This window comes from Scyliorhinus canicula, chromosome 9, assembly GCF_902713615.1.
Source record: "Scyliorhinus canicula chromosome 9, sScyCan1.1, whole genome shotgun sequence".
NCBI lineage: Eukaryota > Metazoa > Chordata > Chondrichthyes > Carcharhiniformes > Scyliorhinidae > Scyliorhinus > Scyliorhinus canicula.
The window spans coordinates 178,079,211-178,103,651 of NC_052154.1; the positions used below are offsets into that span (position 1 = coordinate 178,079,211).

The 24,441-nt window shown below is 50.3% G+C and overlaps 1 protein-coding gene and 1 pseudogene across 3 annotated transcripts in view; one reads left to right on the forward strand and one right to left on the reverse strand.

Moving 5' to 3' along the window:
• The window catches only part of LOC119971929 (leucine-rich repeat-containing protein 4C-like), a 1,202,445-nt gene that overhangs the window by 130,392 nt on the left and 1,047,612 nt on the right, over positions 1 to 24,441 (reverse strand). The window lies entirely within an intron of this gene.
• On the forward strand, positions 17,824 to 18,618 carry LOC119971931 (annotated as a pseudogene).

The following is a 24,441-nucleotide window of genomic DNA, read 5'->3' on the forward strand; positions in this document are numbered from 1 at the left end:
CTCTATCCAGATCTAATGCCTCCATCGCACAAAACAAAATACCAGATCAGCACAGCTCAAACTTTACATGCTGCATAAATTGCATTTCCTTGACCTTTCTCTTCAAAAAATAACATGCGTCAGCTTTGTAATGTCAGTTTGAGTGACTTAGTTAAATTCTCACCATTGAATCAGAAGGTCCCACACCAAGACTTGAGCACATAATCTCGGGTGACACTCCAGTGCTGTACTCACAGAGTGCTGTTGGGCGGGATTCTCTGCTTTTGAGACTAGGGGCTGGGTTCACCATTTTAGAGGCTAAGTGCCGATGCCGGCGTGGGAACAGTGGCATTTTACGATGGCAAAATCGGTGCTGAACCTTCACTGATCCTGGTGAGGGGATAGCAGCCACGCCGAGTAAAACTCCCGGCTCCCACGATATAAATGGCTGGAGAATGGCTGGGTCTGTGGTCACGCATGCGCCGGGCAACGATCTGCAGTGGTCGCACCATAAAACACGGCCCTGTGCGGACCCAACCTGTCAAACAATACCCTCCTGACCACCCCTCACCATGGCTCCCGGCCGACTGTGGCGGCGCTGGACACAGTCCGCAGCCGCCACACCGGGTTCCTGACCGCTGAGACAACATGTCCCTTGCGCAATCGGGAACTTGGCCCATCGGGGGTGGAGCTTCGGGGGAGGGCCTTCACGTGATGTGCCAATGCCGTTCCAATGGCGTGTGGCACGCGATGTAATGATGCTAATTGGAGGGGGTGAAGGGAAGGATAAAAAGCCGGCGTCAATCCGGCGGCGTCCCCAATTTGGGGGTCGAAAGGGAATCTCCATCCAATCACCGATTACAATATCAGTGTCGGGAAACGGTGAATCCCGCCTGAGTGTTGACCCCCCAACGCAGAATCTGTGGACTTTTACGGCAGAAAAACTGGCGCCGCACCTGGACCTATTCCGCTATCATTGAGGGGCTAGCACAGGGGCAGCACGGTAGCATGGTGGTTAGCATAAATGCTTCACAGCTCCAGGGTCCCAGGTTCGGTTCCCGGCTGGGTCACTGTCTGTGCGGAGTCTGCACGTCCTCCCTGTGTGTGCGTGGGTTTCCTCCGGGTGCTCCGGTTTCCTCCCACAGTCCAAAGATGTGCGGGTTAGGTGGATTGGCCATGCTAAATTGCCCGTAGTGTCCTTAAAAGTAAGGTTGGGGGGGGGGGGGTTGTTGGGTTACGGGTATAGGGTGGATACGTGGGTTTGAGTAGGGTGATCATTGCTCGGCACAACATCGAGGGCCGAAGGGCCTGTTCTGTGCTGTACTGTTCTATAAGCACTAGTGCCGTGTGGAACACAATCGATTCCAATGAAAAATAGTGCGGGATTTGCTGGGTCCGTGAGCGATGCTTGGGAGGCTGGCAAGCTGTAGCCGCATATACACATGCTTATCCCAGCCAAAAGGTGGGGACTGGTTGTGTTGGAGCACGCTCAAACAGCTGATGGGTCGGCTGGGTCAGAGGTCAGGGGGACAGCTATATGACCCATCGCACTAGGTTCAAATTGAGCTGTTAGCGGTGTGCAGAGTTGGATGGCTGCCTTTGCAGCTGCGGCAATGATGTTCCATACCGGTCCACCCTGTCCTGACAGTCCACCTCCTCGCCATCCCCCAGCACTCCCAACCAGCCCTGGCAGAAGCCCCCACCCCCCAGCCAGCGGCACAACTGCCAGCAAACTACGGCGATGTTTGACGCCTTCCAGACTCACACTGTCTCCCTCAGCAGCCGCCACGCCGGTTTCACGATTTTTAAAAGCACAAGTGAAACACGCCGTCAGGAACTCGGCCCATCAGAGGCGGAGAATCGCGGAGGCCCTGGGGAATACCGGGTCGGGCCCGCTAATGATATGCAATTGGTGTCTACTGTCTGTACGGAGTGAAACGCATTGACACCGTTTAAGAGGTGACAGACAATCGTGATTTGGCATCAAATGGGTGTCTGCCGTGATTTTGCTGTCGAAAACTATTCTCCACCCAATCACATTTCCCGATTTCAGCATCGGCTAATGGAGAACCCCATCCATTGCCTTCCAAATGAAACATTAATTTAAGGTCCAGTTTGCCTGTCACTGCGGATGCACAGATCCCACGGCACTCTTTAAAGAAGAGGAAGTTACTCAAGGAGAGTTCAGCTCATCGGCCAGCCATCGGCCAGCCAAAATTACCTCCCTCAATCAATATAATCACATTTAATTATTTCATTTGCTGTCGGTTTGGCCCAGCTGCACAAATTCTCAACAACAAGAACTCAAGATCAGAGAGTAAATCATTTCAGAGGGCAGGTAAGGTCAATCACATTGTTGTAGGACTGGAATCACATGTAGGCCAGACCAGGTGAGGATAGCAGATTTCCTCCCTTAAAAGACATCAGTGAACTGGGTGAGTTTTTGCAACACTCAATGATAGTTTCATGGTCACGATTACCGAGGTGAGCTTTCAATTCCAGTTTTTAAAAAAATGAATTGAATTTAAATTCCACCAGCTGCTGTGGTGTTATTTCATACCCGTGATCCCAGAGCATTAGACTGGGCACCTGGATTATTCGCGCAATGACATGGCTAAACTTTGGACTAAATCGGTTAATCCAAGTACAAATCATGCTCAAAATTGCCCGCTTTAAAAGGTGTTTCTTTTACTTAGGTCTCCACTTTGCCTCATTGCATTTCACCAGACACAAAGGGCTGGATTTGCCGGTCCCTTGCCGAGTGTTTCTCAGCGACGCGCCATTCGCCGGTGGCGGGATTCTATCTTCCTGCCGCTCCTCAATGGGACCTCCCATTGTGGCCACCCAAGTCACTGGGAGACACGCAGGCGGGGGCCCGCTGCTGGCAGGAAAGGTGAATCGCAATGGCCAGGGAATTCTGGCCAACATTTTGCTGAATCTGCGCAATCAGGCAGTCCTTTAACTTGTAATTTTCATGGAAGTAATGTTGCATTAGATGTATCCCTTGATAGATTGAAGGGTGGAAACATGGTGTAGTTTAGTTAATACAACTTAAAATGGGTTTATTCCAAAAATAGGCATTTCTACTCATATTTCTGATGAACAGTTATTAACATGAAATGCTGATATTGTTTTTCTCCCTCTGCAGGTGTTGCTGACCTGCTGAGTATTTCCAGCATTTGGTTGATTAAGATTGATGTTCCTTTTATTATATCCTTGGATTAAATTGATGTTTAAACCGAAAACTATGTTAATCAATGCCAACGGAGCTTACTCAGACGTCTCTCTTCCATGACCCACTGGCATATTTCAGCTAAAAACTGTTTTCCATTGGTGTCAATCAACAAAGTCGTGAAAGAGATTTTTGCCAGATCTGAAGTGACTCTGGGATTCTCCCAGTGTTTCAGCAAATTTCAGCACCCGAACAGGCGCTGGAATGTGGCGACGAGGGGCTTTTCACAGGAACTTCATTTGAAGCCTACTCGTGACAATAAGCGGTTTTCATTTCATTTTTCATTTCATTTTTCAAATATATTGCCCAGTGTGATATCTATCAAATCATCCAAACCTGGATTGCTGCAGATTGTGATTCCTGACCTGCATTAGTTCTGTGCAGAAGGGGATTATTCGGCCCTTCGTGTCTGCACCGACCCTCCGAAACAGCACCCTATCTAGGCGCAATAAGCACTGGGCAGGATTCTCCCAGCCCCGCGCCGGGCTGGAGAATCCCCACAACCAAGCCACGCCGCCCCGACTCTGGCACGTGATTCTCCTCGGAGCAGAGAATCGCCGCCATTGGCGCTAGCGCATTTGGCGCGGCACCGGTAGCAGCCGCTCTACGTGGCCGGGCCGCCAATTTTCCGGCCCAGGTGGGCCGAGCGGCCGCTCTAAAAAGGCAGAGTCCCGCCGGCGCCGTCCACACCTGGTCGCAGCCGGCGGGACCTCTGCGTGCAGGGTCGGGGGCGGCCTGTGTGGGGGGGGTCGAGATGTCTGCAACCCCGGGGGGTGCCTCCAATGGGGACTGATCGGCGGGCCGGCCTCTTGTTCCCCAGGCCTATTTTCTTACTTGCCGGCCCCTGAACTCCCGCACCATGTTGCGTCGGGGCCGGCACGTTGAGGGAGGCCACCGCGCATGTTCACAGTTCACGCCGGAAAGGGAGGCTGGAGCGGATTGAACCGCTCCAGCGCCATGCTGGCCCCCTGTAGTAGCCAGAATCTGCACTCCCTGCAGCCTGTTCACGCCGTCGTGTTTTACGACGGCGTTTCCGATGGCGTGGACATTCTGCCGCCGAATGGGAGAATCCCGCCATAAGGAGGGCTCTTTGTCAAAGAATCATCCAGATTCAAAATGTTAGCTCCCTTCTCTCTCTTCAGATGCTGCCAAACTTGCTGAGATTGTCCAGTATTTTCAGTTGTTGTTTCAGAATCCAGCATTCACAGTAACCTGCTTTTATCTAGGGGTAGTTTATAAAGGCCATTCTGTCTAACCAGCACATCTTTAGAGATTGGGAAGAAACTGGGACACACGGGGGAAACCAACGCCGATACAGGGAGGACATGCAAACTCCACATAGAGATTCACCCAAGGTGGGAATCAAACCCGGGTTCCTGGCTCTGCGAGGCAGTGGTGCTCGCCACTGTGCCGCCCTCACAACGATGTTAATTTTAAACAAGGCAGCAATGTGTGTGTTGCAAATGGTCAAGCATCCTCAGATTGCGTGAGGTGGGGGAAAGAGATGAATCAGCCAGAAACCCTCTTCTGATTGATAATGTGTTGTCTTCATTCATTCTCTGGAAAGATTGCTTGAGTAAAAGTGTGAAAGCCAAGGGCAGGATGCAACTCGGCTGTGATGCTCTCTGTAATTACAAAAGGCTTGAGGATCATGGGGAAACAATCATTAATCTCCCTGTAGGACTTACAGAATACCAGCTCTTTGGATAGGAGGTGGAGGCCAATCCACCTTGGGCTCATGAAGGAAGGGGATAAAACAAGCCCAACGTCCTTATGAGTTATTATCGACCCAATTAGCTCTTTGCCACTCAGAAGCATAAATGAAGAACAGTCACATAGAGGTGGAGCAAAAACAGAAAATACTGGGCGATCTCAGTCAGTCTGACAGCGTCTGTGGAGAGAGAAGGGAGCCAACATTTCGAGTCTGGCTAACTCTTTGTCAAAGCTGATATCCCAGCATTCGCAGTAATTTGCTTTTATCGCGTAGAGATGAAATTTTGATTTGATTTGATTTGATTTATTATTGTCACATGTATTGGCATACAGTGAAAAGTATTGTTTCTTGCATGCTGTACAAACAATGCATACCGTACATAGGGAAGGAAGGAGAGACTGCAGAATATAATGTTACAGTTATAGCAAGGTGCAGAGAAAAGATCAACTTGATACGAGGTAGGTCCATTCAAATGTCTGATGGCAGTAGGGAAGAAGTTGTACTTGGGTCGGTTGGTATGTTAACTCAAACTTTGGTATCTTTTTCCGAACGGAAGAAGGTGGAAGAGAGTATGTCCGTGGTGCGTGGGGTCCTTAATTATGCTGGCGGTGGGCAGCACGGTGGCTCAGTGGGTTAGCCCTGTTGCCTCACAGCGCTGAGGTCCCAGGTTCGATCCCGGCTCTGGGTCACTGTCCGTGTGGAGTTTGCACATTCTCCCAGTGTCTGCGTGGGTTTCACCCCCACAACCCAAAAATGTGCAGGGTAGGTTGATTGAACACACTAAATTGCCCCATAATTGGAAAAAAATGAATTGGGTACACTAAATTTATTTATTTAAAAAAAATTATGATGGCTGCCTTTCCAAGGCAGCGGGAGTTGTAGACAGAGTCAATGGATGGGAAGCTGGATTGCGTGATGGATTGGGCTACATTCACGATCTTTTGTAATTTCCTGCAGTCTTGGGCAGAGCAGGATCCATACCAGGCTGTGATACAACCAGAAAGAATGTTTACCATGGTGCATGTGTAAAAGTTGGTAAGAGTCGTAGCTGACATGACAAATTTCCTTAGTCTTCTGAGAAAGTAGAGTCATTGGTGGCTTTCTTAACTATAGTGTCAGCATGGGGGGACAAGGACAGGTTTTTGGTGATCTGGACACCTAAAAACTTGAAGCTCTCGGCCCTATCTACTTCATTCCCATTGATGTAGACAGGGGCATGTTCTCCACTACGCTTCCTGAAATCGATGACAATCTCCTTTGTTTTGTTGGCATTGAGGGAGAGATTATTGTCGTTGCACCAGTTCACCAAATTCTCTATCTCATTCCTGTACTCTGTCTCGTCATTGTTTGAAATTCGACCCACTACTGTGGTGTCATCAGCAAATTTGAAAATCGAGTTGGAGCGGAATTTGGCCACACAGTCATAGGTGTACAAGGAGTATAGTAGGGGGCTGAGGACATAGTCTTGTGGGTGCCGGTGTTGAGGATGTTCGTGGAGGAGGTGTTGTTGCCTATCCTTACTGAAGGTGGCTTGTGGGTTAGGAAGTTCAGGATCCAGTCGCAGAGGGCAAGGCCACGGAGTTTGGAGATGAGTTTTGTAGGAATGATGGTGTTGAAGCCTGAGCTGTAGTCGATAAATAGGAGTCTGACATAGGTGTCTTGTTATCTAGGTGTTCCAGGGTAGAATGCAGGGCCATGGAGATGGTGTCTTCTGTGGAGCTGTTGTAGCGGTAGGTGAACTGTAGGGATCAAGGCTGGAGTTGATTCGTGTCATGACTAACCTTTCGAAGGAATTGAATTGGGAGGGCTCCGGCACCCAAGGAAATGTATATCTCAGTGGGAGAACCAAAAATATTACCGATATCTTTCAGCCAAGTAGATTTTGCTGCCATCTATTATTAAATGAATGCAATATGCAAAACTCTGAAGAGATTTCTTCCTGGTAGATTTTATGAAGTTAATAAAATACGACAGGTGACTGGAAAAGGGGCACTGCGATTTTAAAGACTCCTGTTTCAACAGGACATTATGGGTTGCAAGCTAAATATTCCAGTTGGCAAAATTTTATTAAATCATGAAGTTGCTGCTGAGAAAGCAGCTAACAGAGTAATATCAAAGATGACAGCAGACAGATCAAATCTGTTGTGATTTTTATATTAAATATAATTTTGGATGATCTGAAGAGCAGATCTTCATAAAAACACACCGATGCGAAAACCTCACTTTTTTTTTTATTATCCAAAGCTATGTTTAATCTAACAGACGTCGTGAACTCAATCTATCTGCAGTCAACTTTCATATATCCAACGGGCTCACTTCTCAGCAGCATCACACAATGACATTTGGTAATTCATAAGGACTGGAAATTTAGAATTGGAAGCCAGCAGCTTCTGATGCAAGAGCAGCCTTCAGTAACCACAAACGTGGGATTTAACCACAGAAGGACAGAATCACCTCACAGTAACATGTGCATCTAATCTGGAGGAGCTTCAGCTACCTTCTGAGCAAAAAGACATTAGGAACTGGAGTAGGCCATTTGGCCCATTGGCCCAGCTCTGCTACTCAATTAGATCCTGGCTGATGTGCCCTTCAATTTCATGTAGCTGCTTTTGCACCGTGTCCCAGGTCCCTTTGGACGAGGGAACTAAATGCATTTGGATGATTTGAACGAGGGAACTAAATGTATTATCTCCAAATTTGCAGATGATACAAAGTTGGGTGGGAGGGTGAGCTGTGAGGAGGATGCAGAGATGCTCCAGATGGATTTGGACAGGCTGAGTGAGTGGGCACATGTATGGCAGATGCAATATAACATGGATACATGTGAGATTATCCACTTCGGTAGCAAAAATAGGAAGGCCGATTATTATTTATATGGGTGTAAATTGAGGGAGGTAGATACTCAACGAGATCTTGGTGTCCTCATGCATTTGTCACTGAAAGTAAGCTCGCAGGTACAGCAGGCAGTAAAGAAGGCAAATGATATGTTGGCCTTCATGGCGATAGGATTTGAGTATAGGAATCGAGATGTTTTACTGCAATTGCATTGGGCATTGCTGAAACGCACCTAGTGTACTGTGTGAGGTTTTGGTGTCCTTATCTGAGGAAGGATGTTCTTGCTACGGAGGCAGTGCAGCGAAGGTTTACCAGGCTGATTCCTGGGATGGCGGGACTGTCACATGAGGAGAGACTAAATTGGTTAGGATTATATTCATTGGCGCTGAGAAGAGTGAACGGGGATCTCGTAGAAACGTACAAAATTCTAACAGGGTTAGACAGGGTAGATTAAGAAAGAATGTTCCTAATGGTGGGGCAGAACTAGGGGTCATAGATTGAGGTTCAGGGGTAAACCTTTTAGGACTGAGGTGAGGAGAAATATCTTCACCCAGAGAGTGGTGAGGCTGTGGAATTCACTCCCACAGAAAGTAGTTGAGGCCAAAATGTTGTGTAATTTCAAGAAGAAATTAGAAATAGCTCGTGGGGCTGAAGGAATCAAGGGACATGGGAGAAAGGCGGAGTCAGGGAACTGAACTCGCTGATCAGCCATGATCATAATGAATGGTGGAGCAGACTCGAAGGCCGAATGGCCTCCTCCTGCTTCTATTTTCCTGTTTCTATGTTTACCGAACAGACCTCTCTCAATCTCAGTCTGAAAAGCGCCCAAGCGTTCTAATATTCACGGGCTTTTGGGAAATGACTTTCAGATTTCCACTATTCGTTTTATGAAGAAGGGCTTCCAAAATCATTGCTTCTGAACGGCCTGGCTCTAGTTTCAATATCATGGGTGGGATTCTCTCAGCCCGGGGCCGGGCCGGAGAATCGGCATGAGCGGCGCGAATCACGCCACGCAGCCCCGACGCTGGGACGTAATTCACCGCAGAGAATCGGCACCATTGGTGTTGGCGAGGTCAGCGCAGCGCCGGTCAGGGGCCGCTCTACTTGGCCCGGCGATTCTCGGCCCGGGAAGGGCCGACTGGCCGTAACAAAAACCCTAGTCCCACCAGCGCCGTTCTAATCTGCTCTCAGTAGGCGGGACCTCGGTGCGTAAGGGTCTGGGGGCGGCCTGTGGGGGGTGAGGGGGGCGGGGGGGGCTCCGTTGTGGCCTGGTCCGCAATCAGGACCTACCGATTGCCAGGCCGGCCTCTCGGGCTGGGGGCCTCCTTTCCTCCGCGCCAGCCCCTTTAACCGTACGCTATGTTGCGTCAGGACCGGCGTGGAGAAGAGAGCCACTGCGCATGTGCACGTTGGCGCCGGTGCCACTGCACGTGCGTGGACACCGTGGCGCCCAGTTTAATTTTTAAAATTTTTTTTCAAATTTAGAGTACCCAATTCATTTTTTCCAATTAAGGGGCAATTTAGCATGTTCAATCCACCTACCTTGCACATCTTTGGGTTGTGGCGGCGAAACCCACGCAAACACGGGGAGAATGTGCAAACTTCACACGGACAGTGACCCAGAGCCGGGATCGAACCTGGGACCTCAGCGCCATGAGACTGCAATGTTAACCCACTGAGCCACCGTGCTGCCATCGTGACGCCCAGTTGACACGGGGATCAGCAGCTGGAGCGGTGTGGGCCACTCAGCCCGTCAAATCCTTTTCAAACTGTCAGCAACTTGATCAAATAATCCCTTAATTTTCTACACTCAAAGAAACACAAGCTAAATTCATGCAACTTGTCCCCATGATGAACCCTGTTAGGTTTCCCCCTGGTCTAGTCACTTCACCTCGATGCTTAGTGCATAAGTTAGCATATTGCTATATTATCATATTTTTTCAATGATTCCACAGATCTGTTAAGAGTTAAGCAGAGAATTGTGCTGGTTTTTCCATAGTCTGTCAACCCATTTTGTTTTTCAAAATATCCCATTCTGGGATTTTGATGTAGCTTGCACTCAATGACTTAATGCAAGCACATATCGATTTGTTTCCAATTCATGCTGATGTGGTTATGAGTTGAAATGAATGCCTAGTTCGATTAAAAACTCAGTGATGTAATCAAGAATGGCTTTGTTTTAATCAGTTTAACACTACTCACGCTGGTACCTCTCTAGGGGGAGAAAACAATGCACTTTGATAAGGACATAAAACTACACAAATGCACATCACTAAACTCTACAGATCAGATGAGAAAAAAGACACAATTATGATTTTCAGATTTGTTCTGAAGAATGTTGCGCTATTTGACGCTTGCTTTGGGTTTTGGGGTCTATCTAAGAATGTGACAGCAGAGATGCCAGACCATTTTATTGATTTCACTTATGGTTAGTTGCTCTCATGGCGTGAAGTATGTAAATGGTTTCTGTTCGTGGCTAGTAGTTGATTTGGAGACAATTGCTGGCAGTCTTTTTGGAACTAATAGTGCAATAAATACAAGGACTGATCCATGTTAGTCTGATGACCAATTATGCAATCAGTGCACATTCGCTTTCCTTAAGGTCAAGAAGCAAAGTGTCGAATTTTGAATCATCGATTGGACCCACAGTCCAAAGATGTGCAGGATAGGTGGATTGACCATGCTAAATTGCCCTTAGTGTCCAAAATAGGTGAGTTGGGGGTTACTGGGTTATGGGGACAGGGTGGAGGTGTGGGCTTAATTGGGGTGCCCTTTCCAAGGGCTGGTGCAGAATCAATGGGCCGAAAGGCCTCCTTCTGCACTGTAAATGCCATAATTCTATTAGAAGAAGTAGACACGTGTTATCACTTTTTATTATTTTACAGACTGGAAAATAAAGATTGGGACATTCAGAAAAAAGTATAAGCTAATATAAACTTAAAAAAATATATAAAAATTTGGTGGAAAAAGAAATGTAACATTCCACAAATATTCAAAGGACCAGAGAGGCTGTTCAATTGTGATTAGGATTTAAAACATCATCAAAAGCTAATCCCGTGAAACAAAGCATAACTTTCTGATGGGTTTTTACAGCGAGAACAATGGTGTACAAAGTGGAAGGTCACATCAGTTCAATGGTCTCTAATAGATTTCCACATGCAGGATTTCAACAGTTCTCCCTGAGGAGGAGCGAGGAATCATCGACAGCAAGTTTTGGATTTCTGCATTGAACTGCGCATGTGTTCACACAAGGGGCGGGATTCTTCCGCAACTGGCCGGATGGCCCGACACCAGCGCCACGAACTACTCCGGCGTCGGGCCGACTGTAAAGTGCAGAATTCTCCGCACTTCCAGTGGCTAGGCCGGCGCCAGAGGGGTTGGCGCTACGCCAACCAGCACCGAAGGGCCGGCACGAGTTGGCGCATGCACAGAACTGCCGGCGTGGTTCCGCGCATGTGCAGATCGGCCGGCATGTTCCTGTGCATGCGAAGGGGAGTTCTTCTCTGTGCTGGCCATGGCGGAGCCCTACAGAGGCCGGCGTGGAAGGAAAGAGAGCCCCCACAGCACAGGCCCCCCATAGATCGGTGGGCCCCGAACACGGGCCAGGCCACCGTGGGGCCCCCCCTGGGGGCCGGATCCCCGCACGCCCCCCCGCCGAGGACTCACTCAGCCGGCCTCCAAGCCAGGTCCCGTCGTGATGGACCATGTCCATTTCACGCCAGCGGGACTGGCCAGGAAATGACGACCGCTCGGCCCATCGGGGCCCAGAGAATTGCCGGGGTGGGGGGGGGGGGGGGGGGGGCGCTACCAGGGGCCCCCGACTGCCGTGGCTTAAACCCCACCACTGCCCAAAAAGCGGCGCTGGCGAACATGTCAGTCAGCATTGGAACAGCGGGGTGGGATTCGGGCCTCCCCCACCTCTGGGGATTCTCTGAACCGGCGGGGGGGGGGGGGGGGGGGGGGGGGGGGGGTTGCAGAATCCCACCCAAGAAGTTGCTGCCAGTTTCACAGTAAAATAACAGCGAATGTTGACTGGTTCACCGTCATTGCAACATCGATAATTTTTATTAAAAATATGTTACTTGACATATTTAGGATTCATAACCTTTTGCAACGTAATGAAAAGTAACCAAAAATGTGTTTATCCTAAAAAAATTTGCACTTTTAATCAGAATGTCTAGTCTTCCCTTAGGTAATCCCTCGGAACCAAGGATGACTTGCTTCCACTCCAGTTCCAGAGGCTTTGAGGTGGCAGACACATCTAATGTGCAACTGCAAAGTTGAATGTGTAATATGTAGGCTCTGCCACATTCAGGGCAGGCAGTGCTTGGAGGGTCAGATACATAAGCTGTTTGGCTATTTGGATGTTCTCTCTGACATCATGACTTTGTCCCTGTATGTTCCTGGCAAAGTCTCGCGATGTGTTCGGTGCCTTCCTGAATTAACTTTCTCTATTTTGGTTGGGCACAAACCAGGGTCTCCCATAAGTCGGCAGCAATGTTTCAAATCTCCAGGAATGCTTTGAGGACACCTCTAAAGTGTTTCTGCAGACCTCCAGGCAGTTTTGGACTGTGACCATGTTCTGAGCAGAGTAGTGCTTCGAGAGTCTGATGTCAAGCACACGAACAACATGTTTTGCCCCTTGATGCTGGGCATGTTGGCCTGGGAGAGAACTCCGCTGTTGGACCACATTCCTGAGCATTAGATTTGGAGGATCTGAGAAAGTACTGTTAGTGCTATGTCTCCAGTGCTTTGAGATGTCTAAGTGCCTGAAGGATATCGGAGCATGGGGATTACTGCTGCCTCATCAACCATGGCCTTAGTGTCGGGTATGAGATCCTGGTCCTCAATTACTTTTTTCCTCAGTCAAGGCGAATTTGAGTTGGCACATTGGTGGCGATGATGAACTTTGTCAGCTATGTCTGCCTTTTTTGTGAGGAGTCTCCCCAAGATTCAGAAAATGGTCTGCATTTTCCAGGATTTCACCACTAATCTTAATCAATGTGGGCAGACATTGTGTTGTGGAAGATGGTTGAAAGAGGAGTTTCGTGAAATGCCCATTTTCCTATGTGTTTCAGAGAAGGAATTGACAATGACCTAGAGCTCAATTTCCCAGTTTCTCAGATGAGTGCAAGATGCCTGTGTGCGATTCTTTTCGAACATGGGGTGGTTGTTTGCACGCTGACTACCATATTGCCTTGGCAGAGGGGTTCCAAGACGATTGGAAGCCAGGCTCTGTAATGGGAAATTACCATGTTCTATGCAGACCATGTGCATGTTACAAGTGGTCAGCAACAGAGTGAAGCGGACAAACCAGTCAGACCATTGTCTAGTTCACTGCTTTTGACTGACACAATTTTAAATAACTAACAATGACTTAAACAAATACTGTACTGACCCATTTAAATTTTTGTTGGCGCTCGGTGGTCAGTTTCTTAGTAAGGTGTTAAGAAAAACTTTTTTCAAAACATGCCTATTAATGACCTTGCACCAAAACAATGTTTAACTTTGAAAGCTGTCTTGAAGAAACAAGAGGGGGCACAATTAAAGAACACTTGCAATAGTGACCAATTTAATCTGAAGGTGTGCCGCTGCCTGTGGATGGCGCAGTTATAACACGATTGTTTTCTTTGACACATAGGGCGGGATTCTCTGATCTGTCCGCCGCGTTTTCAGGTGCGGCGTGTCCCGCTGGCAGCGGAATTCTCCATTCCTACAGCCGGCCAATGGGGTTCCCCATTGTGACCACCCCACACCATCAGGAGACTCATGGGCGTGGGTGCGCTGCCGATGGACTGGAGGATCCTGCCGGAAATGTGTGCGAGGAATAATTTGTGTATTAAATTTCTCAATCATTTGAGCTAGTTTGGCCAATATCAGGTGAGTCACAATCTTGCAAGATGCCTGGATCCTGAGGCAAATGGCATGCATTAATTTACTGACCTGACAAGACTATTTGGTGTCACTGCATGTTAATATACCAGTTTGTTGAATCCTGAATTTTGATGTGTCTCTTTGATATAGGGGGCTGAATTCTCCTCCCTCCGGATGCTCCATTTTGGGGGCAGCCCGGAGATTTCCCGCTAGCGTGGGGCTGCCCACAATGGAAAATCCCATTGACGAGCCGGCGAAATGGAGAATTCCGACAACATGCTGTCCCAGAAATCTGGTGTGGCAGGACAGAGAAACCCCCCGCACGGTGTGTGGAGACTATGATATGCCTTTGCCCAATTCAGTAGTTTTCAGGAAGGGTCAGTTATCTACCTCTGTATATTTCAAGTTAAAGTTGATTGGGTTGAATATTGTTCTTCACCTTGGCAAGGAATAATTTAAAAATGCACATGGGAAAGAGGAGTACAGTACATTACAAAGCATTTTGATTGGATAATGATGATGGAAATCTCCTCTATCATATTGAAACAACATATAAATCACCAGATAATTAAAAATTCAAAACACAACAATGTAAAAAGTGGAGAATTAAATTATTACTGCCTCCATTTCATGAACAAGTTTAAAAAAACAGGATCATTTGTTCGAAAGGTTAAGTAAAAGTCTTTTCTGATGAAGTATGCACATATCAATCTATGTTAAGATTTGTCTATAAGCAGAGTTTCAACCTGCAGGGCGGCACAGTAGCACAGTGGGTAGCACTGTTGCCTCACAGCACCAGGGACACGCGTTCGATTCCTGGCTTGGGTCACTGTCTGTGCGGACTCTGCACATTCTCCCCGTGTCTGGGTGGGTTCGTCTGGATGCTCTGGTTTCCTCCCACAAATCGTGAAAGACATGCTTGTTAGGTGAATTGGACATTCTGAATTCTTCCTCTGTGTACCCAAATAGGCCCCGGAGTCTGGTAACCAGCGGCTTTTCACAATAACTTCATTGCAATTTTAATGTGAGCCTACTTATGACACTAAAAATGATTATATATCCTGAATTCATTGAAGCAAATTAACCAAGATTAAGTAGTTCTGGTTTAAGGAACCTTGGGTAACACCACTTTCAAGCAAAATAAAATTAAATTTCCCTTGGGTTTATATTTTCTTATGGATAATTATTTTGAAATCAGCCAAGCAATATGTGTCGGTGCGCATATGCCAATTTGTGGTCACCGTGACCACATTGAAATACTACCTTGCATAGATTTACTCTTCATGTCAATGAAAATAACTGTTCCAGATGCTAATGGACATTAGCAACGCAGAGTTCCTTCTCGAATCAGCTTCAAATATGTAAAAACTATGACTCCACACAGGTTATCATCTCTGTGGTTCTTCTTTGCCTTTGTCAAATAAGGTAGCATACCCTAATATCTGACCAATTTTCATCAATTCATAATATACATCGCTAATTTTAACTATTGTGGTCATGCTTCAAATAGGATAAATAAAGAGATTGACAAAACCTCTGGGATCGAAAGAATCCTTTATATTCTTAGAGAATTTGGACTGACATGACTGAAGTCTATGCGCGGGATTCTCCCAAACTGGCGGGGCGGGCGGTCCCGGTGGCGAGGAGTGGCCTGAATCCTCCGCACCTTCAGGGGCTAGGCTGGCGCCGGCGGGGTTGGTGCCATGCCAACCGGCGTGAAAGGAGTTTGGCACCATGCCAACTGGCGCCAAAGGGTCTCCGCCAGCCGGCGAGAGTTGGCGCCGCACCGGCCATGGCAGAGGTCCACAGTAGCCGGTGCGGAGGGAAAGAGTGCCCCACGGCACAGGCCCACCCGCGGATCGGTGGGCCCCAATCCCGGGTCAGGCCACCGTGGGGACACACCCCCGGGGCCAAGTCCCCCCTGCGCCCCCCCGAGGACCCCGGCCGTCGGTAAGTACCAGGTCTAATTTACGCCGGCGGGACCGGCCTAAAACTGGCGGCCGTTCGGCCCATCGTGGGCCAGAGAGCCGCCGGGGGGGGGGGGGGGGGGGGGGGGGGTGCAACTGCCAGCAGCCGCCGACCGGTGCGGCGCCCCCGCCAAAACCCCAGCGCCGGAGAATTCGGCAGCCGGCGGGAACGGGATTCACGCTATTCCCCGGCGATTCTCCGGCCCTGTGGGGTCAGAGAATCCCGCCCTATATTCTAATAAAAATCTATTCAGTTGGGAAGCCTAAAGAGGTTGCAGCCCTGTTGCTGAGATTCTATAATAGATGCCACTGCCTGATTTGCACCTGCTTGTGACAACACAAAGGAAGAATGGACAGTATTTGAAAAGCAGAGTGCATTGTTCTTTCTGAGGGAATGCAGGTACACACCCGCGCATGCACGTGCGCACATACACATACAATTATCCTCATGGAGAATGCAATAATCTTTATTATTGTCACAAGCAGGCTTACGTTATTGTCTTAATAAAGCTCGTAGTCTCAAAGGTGGAGTAGATGCTTTATTGTGAATTCGTTCTGTCTTCAGAGCTTAACTTACAGCTACCTCAAATGCTGCCTGCCTGTGTCTTGCTCCCTGTGTCTTGCTCCCTGTGTCTTGCTACCAGTTCTCCCTTCTGTGAAGTGTGCCCTCACTTCCTGTCCCTCTGTATTTATAGCTCTCCCGTGCTCCCTCTAGTGCTTGCTCAGTTGTATTGCATCTACACAGATCGACAATCACCACACACATACAGTTATCCTAATGGAGAATGCAATAATCTTTATTATTGTCACAAGCAGGCTTACGTTAACACTGCAATGAAGTTACTGTGAAAATCCCCTAGTCGCCACACTCCGGCGCCTGTTCGGGTACACTGAGGGAGAATTCAGAATGTCCAATTCACCTAACAGTACGTCTTTCGGGAGTTGTGCGAGGAACTGGGTTCACCCGGCGGAAACCCACGTAGACAAGGGGAGAACGTGCAGACTTCGCACAGTGACCCAAGCCAGAAATCAAACTCAGCACCGTGAAGCAACTGTGCTACTGTGCCGCCCATGTGGGATGGTGATGGGGGAGGGGCTGAAGTAGGGGGATGGGGTGAAGAGGAATTTTGAGGATGTGAAAAAGGGGAGGGATGGGCGAAAAGGGGGTGGGGATGAAGAAGGGAAAATGAGGTTAAGGAGGGAGGATTGGAGTGAAGCAGGAGGGGGGGGGTGAGGCAGAGAGGGTTACACGTCTGTCATCCTGGTTCCCTGTCACCATGGTCTTGGATTTACAGGTGCACATCTTAAATTCCAGCCCTGCCCACATGACCGCTGTTCCATGCGCATTCTCTGATTCAAACTCCCGAACGCTGGACATCAATCACCAGTTTCACCCCTTCAGGCACTGTGGGCTGGACCTCCCCCTGATTCCATACTGACGCTTCCCACTATGGAGACACTTGACCACATGCAGCATGGATAATGTAGTTCAGAATTAGTGAATGTCACTGCAGCGCTTGCGCAGAGCCAAGAACTCGGTCAGATCAGATTAGTCCTGACCCCTCATCTTATCTGTGCTCAGTTGGGAATAGTGATTGATTTTTCAATTGTGGGCCAGTTTGCAATATATGTCTGCACCTGGTTGGTTGTGAACGACATGAAACATTTTATATTTTGAGCCTTGTGCTCAGGCACGGTGTGTTTCATTGTAAATCTGTCCCTGTTGTTATGGTTATATATTCAATGCTCAATGCTGCCCTACACTGGTTAGTTCTTTAAAGCACTGAGTGCACAATGACAAGTTATTTTTCAACCTTAGTTATTTCAGTACCATCCACCTCTTTTCCCTTTCCACTTCATACAGATACCAACAGTAAACCTTTCTCCTATTGCTCTGCCCACTTACTGTGATCATAAACAATTAAAGGAGGATTTATGTATGAAAATATTCAGCAGCCAGACTAAGGAGGTAATCGTAACCCACTTAGAATTCTATCACTATGGGTTACCCAACTCCGTATTTAATTTTTTCGATGCCACATTATTGATCACTAAGTGACCTCCGTTTCTCAAAACTGTATCACAGGTGTATAATAACTGTTTGTAAAAGTGAAAATTAATTTAAATCCAAAAGTAAGTTCATCGTGTGCCGGCATTCCGACTGAAATCGATGCCAACTCACTGGCAGTGAGGAACAACAGAAGAAGTACTTGAGGAGAAGGACTGAGGAACCGCTGATGTGTGCATATTGTGTGACAGAACCAAATGCCGGTTCTAAAGTGGCTGGGATCAAGACCAGAGCAGAGAAATATGGCAACGAGTACATAATTAATGGTCAGAAGATGTGGATTACGGACGGGGGCAAGACTGACTTTTTTTCTCCTTGCCCGCTCAAATCCAGATCCCAAAGCCTCTGCTGGCAAGTCCTTCACTGGATTTATTGTGGATGTGGACTCTCCTGCGATCCAGATTGGAAGAAAGTAGATGAACATGGGTCAGTGATGCTCAGATACCAGAGGCATTGTCTTTGAAGATGTGCGAGTGCCCAAGGAGAACGCCTGATTGGAGAGGGGGCTGGCTTCAAAATTGCAATGGGAGCATTCGACAAACCAGACTGCTGGAGCAGTTGGTTTAGGCCTGAGAGCTTTGGATGAAGCTCCCAAATATGCTTTGGAAAGGGAAACCTTTGGAAAGTTACTTGCAGAGCATCAGGCGCTTTCCTTCCTGCTGGCGGGAATGGCTTTGAAGGTGGAATTAGCCCAGCTCAGTTACCAGAGAGTGGCTTGGGAAGTGGACCATGGGTGGAGGAACACTTACCATGCCTCCATAGCAAAGGCCTTTACAGGCGACATTGCCAATCAGGTTGCTGGTGACACCGTCCAGGTCTTCGGAGGCAACGGGTTCAACAGTGATTATCCTGTGGAAAACCGATGAGAGATGCTAAAATCTACCAGGCCTATGAAGGCACTGCTCAGACCCAGAGACTGCTTTGCGCATGGGAGCATACTGAGAAATAAAAGCAGTGAATAAACCGTGCGTTCAGAGTCCAGTGCTAATACTGTAATCTAACTACATATTATTAAATGGTTGATGATGCAATTCCAAGGCAATTTGCCACCCCAAAAACCCTCCTTCTCTTCTATGCAACGGGGAAATGGGGTTAAAGCATTAAAATCCATTGCCGCACAATTGAAGTTTACTTTTCCTGAGAACAAAGCCTTTTTTTATATTGATTAACATTTTCTCCAACTGTCTAAAGATTTGTGGGTTAGGTGGACTGGCCATGCTAAATTGCCCCTTAAAGTCCAAAAGGTTAGGTGGGATTGCTGGGTTACAGAGATAGGATGTAGGTGTGGACTTGGGCAGGGTGCTCATTCAGGGGCCGGTGTAGACTCGATGGGCTGAATGGCCTTCTTCTGCACTGTAAATTCTATGATCATACAGTCCCAGATGACCAGAGGCTGCTTTCCCCTTTGAGTGGGAGAACTGACTGGTGGTGATTTAACCTAAGGATCATCACAACTCAGGTAAGGGGCACGGTTGAGAAGGCAGGACCTTCATGGACAACCTCAACCAGAACAGGAATTGAACCCGTGCTGTTGACCTCCGCTCTGCTGAACAGAGCAGCCATCCAGCCAACTGAGCTAAACCGGCCACATAATTTTAATCCCCATTTCTGCTGATTGCAATGCCCAGAGAAACCCAACCACTCATATGGGGCGAAATTCTCCGACCCCTAGCAGGGTTGGAGAATCGCCCGGGGCCGCCGAAAATCTCGCCCCCGCCATGTCCAGAATTCTCCCACCCGCAAAAAGTCGGCGTCCCGCCAATCCCGCCACCCGCCTCGGAGAAAGGCGGCGGCCGGCGGGAGGCTACGGGTTTCTGTGCTGCCGTTATTCTCCAGCCCGGATGGGCCGAGGTCCCGCCGCTGAGAGGCCTCTCCTGCCGCCGTGGTGTGAACCACCTCTGTGCCGGCGGGATCGACGGCGTGAGCGGGCCCACGGGATCCGGGGGGGGGAGTCCGGGACGATCGGACCCCAGGGGGTGCCCCCACAGTGGCCAAGCCCGCAATCGGGGCACACCAATTGGCGGGCGGGCCAGTGCTGTGGGGGCACTCTTTTTCTTCCGCCGCCGCCATGTCCTCCACCATGGCGGATGCGGAAGAGAATACCCCAGCGCGCATGCGCCGGTGTTAACATCAGCGGCAGCTGACGCACCGGCACAAGCGCAAACCAGCGAAGGCCTTTCGGCCAGCCCCGGTGCCGGGCGTCAAAGGACGTTGTTGCCGGTTTTGGCGCCAGTCAGTGTGGTGCCAACCGCTCCGGCGCGGGCCTAGCCCCTCAGTGTGAGGGCTTCGCCCCTAAAGGTGCACCTTTGGGGAGGCCCGACGCCGGAGTGGTTGGCACCACTCCACTACGCCGGGACCCCCTGCCCTGCCAGGTAGGGGAGAATTCCGCCCATGATTCCTGCTTATTGAGTTGCCACTGCTGTGAAAATGACTTCCGTCAGTAAATTTGCACCCCAGACAATACTGAACACAGGTCAAAGTGTGGTCTAGATATCCAGGTTGAATGATTATTCCTGAGTGAATAAATGAGCCTTAATTTCATTGTTCTTAAATTCAATGTAAACAGATTATAAATAAATTAATTTCCTCCCTTTTCTTCAAAGATGAAGAACAAAGGCTGAAAAACACAATGTTCCAATCTGACATAGCCAACACTGTTTTGAAAATAGAATGTTCTGATGATTTGGTTGCTGTTCCCGAAGTAAACTAAGATGGGAGATATATTTAGTTGGTGGTGTATGGATGCGGGGGTGGTGGGGTGACAGTGAGGGTGATGATTCCTATAGTCAAATTTGTCTCTTTGATCTGAAATTCCTTTCCCGGAGGCTGAGACCGTAATTCACTGAGAAAATGAGGACATGGTGGATAACAGGGGCGAAGTTCTCCGACCCCCACGACGGGTCGGAGAATAGCGGGAGGGCCTTCCCGACATTTTTCCCGCCCTCCCGCTATTCTCTCCCACCCCCCCCCCCCCCCCCCCCCCCCCCCCCCGCCCAACTCCCGACACGAATCGCTGCCGCCGTTTTTTTACGGCCGGCAGCGATTCACAGCTGTTCGATGGGCCGAAGTCCCAGCCCTTTACGACCTGGTCTGGCCGTTCGTAAAAACGGCGGGAACAACTCGCTTTTTATAACCATGGCACCGATTGGCACGGCAGTACCACGGCCGTGCCAAGGGCCCACCGATCGCGGGCAGCGGGCCCGATGCCCGCGCACTATTTGTCCTTCCGCCGCCCCGCAGTATCCATTCGCGGGGCGGCTGAGGGGCATCCCGGCCCGCGCATGCGCGGGTTTTGCGCAAATATGCGATGACGTCATCCGCGCGTGCGCGGGTTGGAGTCTTCCAATCCGCGCATGCGCGGCTGACGTCATATGACGCATCAGCCGGCGCTAACTCCGGCAAGCGGGCTTAACGAAATTCGTTAAGCCCGTGATGCCGGAGCTTGCGGCGTCGGGCTGCTAGCCCCGACCGGGGACCAGAATCGGTTCCCGGTCGGGAAGGGGCGCGCTGGCGTCAAACCCGCCCGGGTTTGACGCCAGCCTTACGATTTCTCCCGTTTTGGGAGAATCGCGCCCCACATTTCAACATTTGGTCTGAAAAAAAAATCTCTGTTGTTACTGTTTTCTCTTTACACTCTGTTTAAACTGGATTATATTATTTTTAAAATTAATTTATGGGGTGTGGGCATCGCTGGTTAGGCCACCATTTATTGACCACCCTTAGTTGTCCGTCAGAAGGTGATGGTGTGTTGTCTTCTTGAACCGCTGCAGTCCTTCAGATGTAGGTATGCCCATTGTACCATTAAGGAGGGAGTTCCAGGATTTTGACCCAGCGACAGCAAAGGAACGGCGATATATGTCCAAGTCAAGGTGGTGAGTGACTTGGAGGGGAGCCTCCAGGTGGTGGGGTTCCCACGTATCTGCTGCTCTTGTCCTTCTAGATGGTAGTGGTCGTGAGTTTGGAAGGTGTTGTCTCAGGAACCTTGGCAAGTTATTCCAGTGCACCTTGTAGATTGTACACACTGCAGCCACTGTTCGTCGGTGGTGGAGGGATTGAATGTTTGTGGATGGAGGAGCAATCAAGCGGGTTGCTTTGTTCTGGATGGTGTTGAGCTTCTTGAGTGTTATTGGAGCTACACTCATCCAGGAAAATGAAGAGTATTCCATGACACTCCTGGCTTGTGCCTTGTAGATAGTGGACAGGCTTTGGGTGGTCAGTAAGTAAGTTACTCGGCATAGGAATCCTTGCCTTTGACCTTCCATGGTAACCACAATATTAATATGGCTAGTACAGTTCAGTTTCTGATCAATGGTAACCCCCAGGATGTTGATGGTGGGGGATTCAGCGATGGTAATGCCATTGAATGTCAAGGGGCGATGATTAGATCTTCTCTTGTAGGAGATGGTCATTGCCTGGCACTTGTGTGGCGCGAATGTAACTTGCCACTTGTCAGCCCAAGCCTGGATGTTGTCCAGGTCTCGCTGCATTTGGACATGGATTGCTTCATTACCTAAGGAGTTGCGAATGGGGCTGAACATGGTGCAGTCATCCGCAAATATCCCCACTTCTGACCTTATGATGGAAGGCAGGTTGTTGATGAAGCAGCAGACGATGGTTGGGCCTAGGACATTACGCTGAGGAACTCCTGCAGTGATGTCCTGAGCTGAGATGATTGACCTTCTACCACCACAACCATCCTCCTTTGCACCAGCTCTTTTGTCCCTGTTTGAACCAGAGCTGTAATGAGGTCAGGAGCTGAGTGACCTTTGCGGAACCCAAACTGAGCGCCCATGAGCAGGTTATTGCCAAGTAAGTGCCACTTGATAGAACTGTTGATGACCCCTCTGTCACTCTGCTGATGATGGAGAGTAGACTGATAGGGCGGCAATTGGCTGGGTTGGAGTTGTCCCCTTTCTTGTGTCATGGGTCACGTTGGCGAAAATCAAAGTAGGTTTATAACGGCGTCAACCATCGTTCAGTAACCTACATCGAGTGCGCGGGGAGGTGGGTAGCGGCGTTGGAGAGGGGTGGAGAGCGGTAGGGAGGGGGGGAGGGGGCTAGCGGTGTTGGAGAGGGGTTGGGAGGGGTGGGGAGGGGGGGTAGCGGCATTGGAGAGGGGTTGGGAGGGGTGGGGAGGGGGGGCAGCGGCATTGGAGAGGGGTGGAGAGGGGTGGAGAGGGGTGGGGAGGGGTGGAGAGGGGTGGGGAGGGGGGGTAGCGGCGTTGGAGTGGGTGGAGAGCGGTGGGGAGGGGTGGGGAGGGGGGGTAGCGGTGTTGGAAAGGGGTTGGGAGGGGTGGGGAGGGGGGTAGCGGCATTGGAGAGGGGTTGGGAGAGGTGGGGAGGGGGGGTAGCGGCATTGGAGAGGGGTGGAGAGGGGTGGGGAGGGGTGAAGAGGAGTGGGGAGGGGGGTAGCGGCGTTGGAGAGGGGTGTGGAGGGGGTCGCGGCGTTGGAGAGGGGTGGGGAGGGGTGGGGAGGGGGGGTAGCGGCATTGGAGGGGGGAAGGGGGGGAAGGGGGGGTAGCGGCGTTGGGGGGGGGTGGGTTGCGCATGGTGGGGCATGCAGTGTGACAGAGCCGGAAAGGTTGGCTCCACAGGGTGCCACCTTTATTGGGCACAGCGATTTGAACGAGAAGTAACTGCCCACCCTCACCCTCCAATGGATACAGAGGACAAGCATCAGGGTCTCTGCCCCCCACCCCTCCACTCCCACCGCACAAGCATCAGAGGGACTCAATTCCCTCTCTTCACACCCCCCCCCCCCCCCGCCCCACCATGTCACAATCATCAGGGGCTCCCCACCACCAGAAAACATAATGGGAACCACCCCCCCCCCCCCCCCCCCCCCCCACCACCACCACCACCACCCGCCCTAAACCGGGCTCCCCAGATGATCCGCACCTGCACTTCCCCCGGCACAGGTTGCTACTGCCAGTTTGGCATGGCCGGGGCAAGCCAACCCATGGCACAGTGGGTAGTCCATGGCACAGCCCGGTCATGTTGCCCCCCCCCCCCCGCCCCACTCCCGGGCTGGGTTCTCATATTTACCATTGCTCCCCTGGGGGGATCCCCTCGACTGATTCATGCATGTCACGTCAGTGAGGTAAGAATATTAAGTGAGGGGTTTAATGCCATGGGGAGCTCAAGGGCGTGAATCTGATAACCATATTGACTAAATTTAAATAGCTTAACGTGTTGTTTTCTGGGGTCGAAGGAAATTTCACCTGCCAGCGTCAGGGACTCGGAGGTGAGGGTAACATCCGGGCTTTGAGGGACATGGCCCGGCAATGCCCTGGCACAGCCCCATGGCACCCTGGCAGTGCCAATCAAAGGGCAGTGCTGGAGCAGTATCAGGTTTGATGTGCAAGAGGTGGGGTCAGGTTGGTGGTGCAAGGGAGGCTCATGGGCAGGGCCTCTCGGGAACCCTGCTGTGGGTGTGGAGATGATGGGGGGAAAGGATTATGCTCCCCCCCTTGCCCCGCCCCCCAACGCCGCAACCCACCCCCCCAACGCCGCAACCCACCCCCAACCCCCCCACCCCCCCAACGCCGCTACCCCCCTCCAACGCCGCTACCCCCCCTCCAATGCCGCTACCCCCCTCCAACGCCGCTACCCCCCCCACCAACACCGCTACCCCCCCTCCAACGCCGCTACCCCCCCTCCAACGCCGCTACCCCCCCACCAACACCGCTACCCCCCCCCAACGCCACTACCCCCCCTCCAGCGCCGCTACCCCCTCAGCGCCGCTACCCCCCTCCAGCGTCGCTACCCCCCC